Source organism: Triplophysa dalaica, chromosome 12, assembly GCF_015846415.1.
Source record: "Triplophysa dalaica isolate WHDGS20190420 chromosome 12, ASM1584641v1, whole genome shotgun sequence".
NCBI classification, from domain to species: domain Eukaryota; kingdom Metazoa; phylum Chordata; class Actinopteri; order Cypriniformes; family Nemacheilidae; genus Triplophysa; species Triplophysa dalaica.
In genome coordinates, this window is record NC_079553.1 from 14,505,419 (window position 1) to 14,511,293 (window position 5,875).

Consider the following 5,875-nt stretch of genomic DNA (forward strand, 5'->3'; position numbering starts at 1 on the left):
TGAAAATGTCGCAGCAGAAATTATACATAGGCGGGGCAAAACAAACGGCATTTGAATGATACAACACAGCTTATTGGTGTTGAGGATTTGTGGGGGGAGTCATGTAAAGGTTTGATTCTAAGTGCGTATACCTCACCATGCAAAAACTATTATTATTACTATATTATTAACTGAACCGGTCACATGTGATGTGTTTAACGTTTTGTTTATCACTCTGAAAATTATATGTAAACATTATGTTAAATGTTCTTTTTAACGAAGGCAAAATAAGACTATTCAAGAAAGAATCATAATGTTGTAGCTTTTAGATTCAAAGTCCCCCTGATTCCACTATACCTTTACTGTACCAAACCTTTGCACCTGTATTTACAATATTTCATTTAACATTCCTGTGTCCCTAAATAAACCCAAATAATAATTGCCTACATACTGCATATGCCTACAGTAGACAAGGGCAATGTTAATTACTATGTTTATGTACACATATGTACACAAGTCTACACATGTTATTCAATATGGAAATAAATAATTAAAAGGATGGTTGGGTAACATTAACAGCCAATAGTTCCCAACTCCACGCTTACACATGCCCACGCTAAGGAGAACAAGGTCATCAGGGGTAGGTAGCAACAAGCCTCCAATTTAGGTAGCACACACCTAACACCAGGGGCAAAAGTCTCACTGCGCGCACACACACACACTGGAAGAAATTGTCAAGGCAAAGCACTCTGTGACTAGGAACCCACCACACCGGCTAACACTGACTGGCTTCCTGCCCTGGCCCTTGTCTCCTGTAACAAAGCATAAGAAAGAAACTTAACAGTCACTATATTACCAAAATGTACATAACTAATAAAGACAAACAAAACTTCCAGCTCGTGCAACGAGGGTTGAAGTTACTTACTGCCTCCCGAATTGTAATCGAGGCTAAAGGTAAAACTAAAACGAATCCCTATAAAAAATAAAAAAAATCAACCAAATAAAATGTTAAATAAAATGTTAAACAAAACACGCTACACCGAGCAAATACCTGCGCCACCAGTGCTCCAAAGCAGTGAACATGCAGAAAATGAACAGACGCTCACTCGCGCAGCACGAACCGAAACATGTATCAAACAGTCACATGATATAAAAGCCCCGACTAAAGAAATAACAAAACGTAAGGTAGGGGGAGAGTGGGGCATTTTGTCACACTTTTCACACTGTCTAACATTTACTGAGCACAATAAATCATAACGGTATAAATGTTATACCAAATGAAAGAAGGACGTCTTGGGCACATAATTTGTTGTCATTACATTTTCATATCTTATCTCAGTATGGATTGTAGACTGTTGAATAGAGAATGTGCACTTGTGACAATTTGCCCCATTGGCAGGTAATTGTCACACTAGATTATCTATAAATAAGAACACAACTACTTAATTGTGAATATTGATTTGAATTTTTATATTCAAACCAGAACTGGAAAACAAAAACAATCATGCCTAGAGAATTTGGAAAAATAATTATTTCAAGCCAAACAATACACATTTCAATTAAAACACTCTACTTTAAACTTTAAACTCAAATGTTCTCTGACTTGCACATAGATCCATTTGGATATGGCCGGATGTCCTCTGGAGTTGGTAGCCTGCTGTCAGCAATAGCATTGCTGGGTAAGGGCGAGCTGGTGGAAGCAGAACAATAACTGGGCATGCTAGGCAGAGCAGAGTTGATGCTGGGGCCTGGCAGGGCAGAGTTGGTGCTGGAGCCTGGCAGGGCAGGGTTCTGAATGGGGCGATCTGTGACGTAGGATGGTGCAAACTCGGTTTCTAGAAATACATCTCTGTTGTAAGGTTGAACCCCAGCCACCTTAAAGGCAGCCTGAATGTTCAGGGGGTTGCAGCCAGAGGATAGGCAATTGCCACAATCCCAGGAATGTCATAAATTGACATTGTCTTCCCGGGGTTGTTCCTTATCCAGGCATCACACGCACTGTTGATGTGCCTCTTTAGTGGCCCGTAGACAGACATGTCTTATGGTTGGAGCAAATCTGAGCAGTGGGGTGGGAATGACAGCATGATTATGCTATGAGACTCGGGGTTGTCCAAAAGGAGTAAACAGAGCTTCTCCTTTGAGCACTTTGTATGTTCACTGAAATGTTTCAGGAAGTCAACAAAGTGCGTGTCTTTCATTCATCCAGAGGACTTTGCCCCTTCTTTGCTGCCAGGTGGCCCATTGATCAGGAAATGTCTATAATGTCTATATATATTTGTATTGGGGCAAGTTGTCAGATGACTTGCTCCAAAGTCATTGAGACAACTTGCCCCAAACTGACATGTGAGCTAATGTTGGCTAAATCTCAAGGTTAGCTCAACATAGCACGTCAGCTAAAGTATCAAAAGGTACGTTATTGTCTCCTCTATTTTGTGCAAAAGAATACTTTTTAACATTCATATCTAACAAAGTTGTATTACATAAAATTAAAGTGCCAATTTTTTACTTTTTAAGCAGAAAAATAAGAAAATTGTGCTAATATCGGATTAGAGCAATCTTGACCACATGTGAACAGGAAGTTGACTATAGAAGAAGAAGTCACACAAAGTGGCTATTTGATTTTTGAGATAGAGCCTCTAGTGTTGGAGTTATTAACAGTATGATAAGTTACCCATGTGACAAGTTATCCCGCTTTCCCTAAACCCAGCCACGGAACGCGCAACAATTATTGCTAGCAGTTCATGTAATTAACACCTATTCTTAATATATAGAGGCAGAGTATAAACAGCGCTCCAACCTGATGACAACGGCTGATGATATCACCGGAAAAAGGCAGTTGCAATCATGACACACATCCAAGTGGTCGGAGTTTACTCATATATACCCGCAAACTCAATCAAACCAAATGAATTCAGCTGACCACACAGGAATCATGAGGTTCGCCCAGCTACACATAGTTCTTAAATACGTTTTTAAAGAAAAAGAAAAAAGGAAGATAAAACAACAGCATTAATTTGGTCACGTGCATTTATTTAGGCATTTATATAAACCCAGTTTGGATGTCTTTTGTATTGATCTAGTTATTTACAAAATCTGTCAGCAAAATGACAGCAAGCAGCAAGCAATAGCTTACCTGAAGCAAGACACAGCCAGAGCATGATATCCACATCAATAGTATTATGTTTGAAATAAACTGATTTTACCTTTTATCTTTGAGAGGTCAATAAATGTCTTCTCTCTACACCTTAGATACAGGGGTGGTAGTGGTAGGCCTACATAACAAATGTATTAACCCAATCCTTCATTCAGCCTCTGGAAAAACAGAGTGTTTCCCTGTGAATTAAGTATGTTTCGTATTACGACACATACCTTCACGCTGTCAACTCAGGGTGAGTTGCAGACCAACAATATGGAGGTGAGCATGCAACAATCTTGTAAGGGTTCAGCTTTGGCAACAGCCTGGTGTGTGTGAATTGCCAATATCAACAACGTAAACTGAGAGGCTCTATTTCCTTACAGACTACAGATTGTCAGAAGAGGACATTCATGTGGATTTTATCTTAGTGACGATGCTATAAAACTGAAGAAAGACAGGAGAGAGTTTAGAGTCTTTGTTTTGCATTATTTGATGGTATGTCTGATTTAAAGCCTATACAGTATAAAGTTTAAAATCAAGAAAACGCTTAATAAATAGTCAAGGGTAATTCATTGTTTATTTATGCATACAGTACATGTATGCATAAATAAACTCCACATCAGAACTGCTTTGGAGTTTCCATAACATGTTTTGTTTTGCATCAGCTGGGCATCAAGAATATTATGTTCCACCTTTCTAAAGAAATGATATTGCAGGTCAAAGGGACATGATGAGGCAGGTTCCAATAGTCCCGGACAAACAGGTGACCAAGGGAGCACTGGTGTGGCTGTGGACCATGGTGAAGTTGAGTGTAAATTAAAGTAAAGCAGGCAGTGTGGACTCCTGACATTAGGCCAGAGCTGAAGTAGTTTCAGTCCTGACTGGAGCTGATCCAGCTAGGGCCCAAAGAGTCTCTGTGCATAAAGCAGGCTTTGGAGGCTCAGGTCATGAAGTGATCTCTGCAGGCTCAGTAGAAGGAGCAGGCTTGAAGGCTTCCTGGCCGTAGCAGACTGTCACAGTGAGCACAGTAGCTGTACACACACATGCAGTACAAGTACAAAATAAAAGTCTTAAAATAATGAATAATATGAACAAAAATGAAAAATGTGATGTTTATGTTATTATTTAGCATATTGCAATTTAAAGGACAACTGAATATCATTTAAAGATAATTTAAATTGAATGGAGAATATTTGTGACATCTAGTCAATGCATATAAATATATTATAATGTAAAACAAAGGCCTGGTTTCAGAGAGAAGGCATAAGACTACTCCCAGACTTAAATGCACGCTCGAGTTGTGTTAACTGAAAACGTCTTGGTTACGGGTGTAACCTCTGTTCCATGATGGAGGGAATGAGACGTTGTATCGAACCGACAGATGGGGTTCCTATGGAAAACTCCACGGCGCCTTGCCGTGTCATAATCTCTAGCAAAGTGACAGTGACTGGCCTGGGCTTACCAGACGTGAAATTGTAACCATCCAGTGGATGGGTAGGGGGTCCCAGAGCTTTGGAATGCTGGGAAGCCCCTGGCACCGGCCTTCACAGGCCGAGGCCTTGTTTCTCCAACAGAGAGAAACCACCCGGCACCGTAAGGGCCCCTGGGGAAGCGCTATTTTTCCACTGAGAGTTTAGTTTAGACACCAACATGTACTGGCCGTCAGGGGATAACTCATGCGAGGAATGTGCAGACTGAAGGAAGTGCCCGCAAGGTGAGGTGCCACCTAGAGTAGGTCATGGGTTACCAGGTGAGAACCAATCATGAAGATACATCAGACGGAACCAGCCTGCTGGGGGGTAACTACGTCTGGAGCACTAGGTCCGGTTAGAGCTATGCGCTAGATAAATCAGCTGTTACCCCGGCCAAATGAGGCAGGGTTGCTCTGCCCAGCCCGTTCGCAGGAGGTGCTTAATGATGAAAGGAATGCTTATTCTTCACCCAGTGGGGGAAGAAGGGAGGCGGAAACTCTCTCTTGTAGGAAGGAAAGAACATTCCCAATCGAGAAACTCTGGAGATCTTCTCCTCGAGAAGAGCACCAAGATGAAAAGAGACGCCACTTAAAGGCGTACAGTCTCCTAGTGGCAGGGGCCCTAGCCTCAATGATGGTCTCAACCACCACTGGGGGTAGGCCACTCAGGATCTCCCCGTCCTGTCCAGGAGTCAGACATGGAGCTTCCAGAGGTCTGGTCTTGGATGCTACAAAGTGTCCTTCCCCTGAGAAAGCAGGTCCTTCGTCAGGGGAATTTGCCAGGGGGGATTTGTCGTCAGGATTATTAGCTCCGAGAAACAAGTCCAATTGGGCCAGTATTGCACATCTAGTAACACTTGATGCTCCTCTTCCCTGACCTTGCACAGAACATGTTCAATGAGGCTCACTGGGGGGAAGGCTTACTTATGCTTGTCCTGTGGCCAGCTGTGCACTAGGACATCCGTGCCGAGGGGGGCCTCGATCAGGGAGTACCATAGCCGGCAATGGGTGGTGTCCAGGGAGGAGATCAGGCCTGCCTCTGCCTGCCCGGACTGCACCCAAATTAGCTGGACTGCGCGGGGATGGAGTCTCCACTCTCCACGAGGTGTCAACTGATGAGAGAGCGCGTCAGCTGTCTGGTTCAGGTCACACGGGATGTGTGCTTGTCTTGCACGAAAGGTTGTAGCCTCTTCAGTGCAAGTAGCACAGTAAACAACTCTAGGGAGTTGATATGCCATCGCAGGCGGGAACCCTTCTATCGCCCCGACACTGCATGCCCGTTGCACACA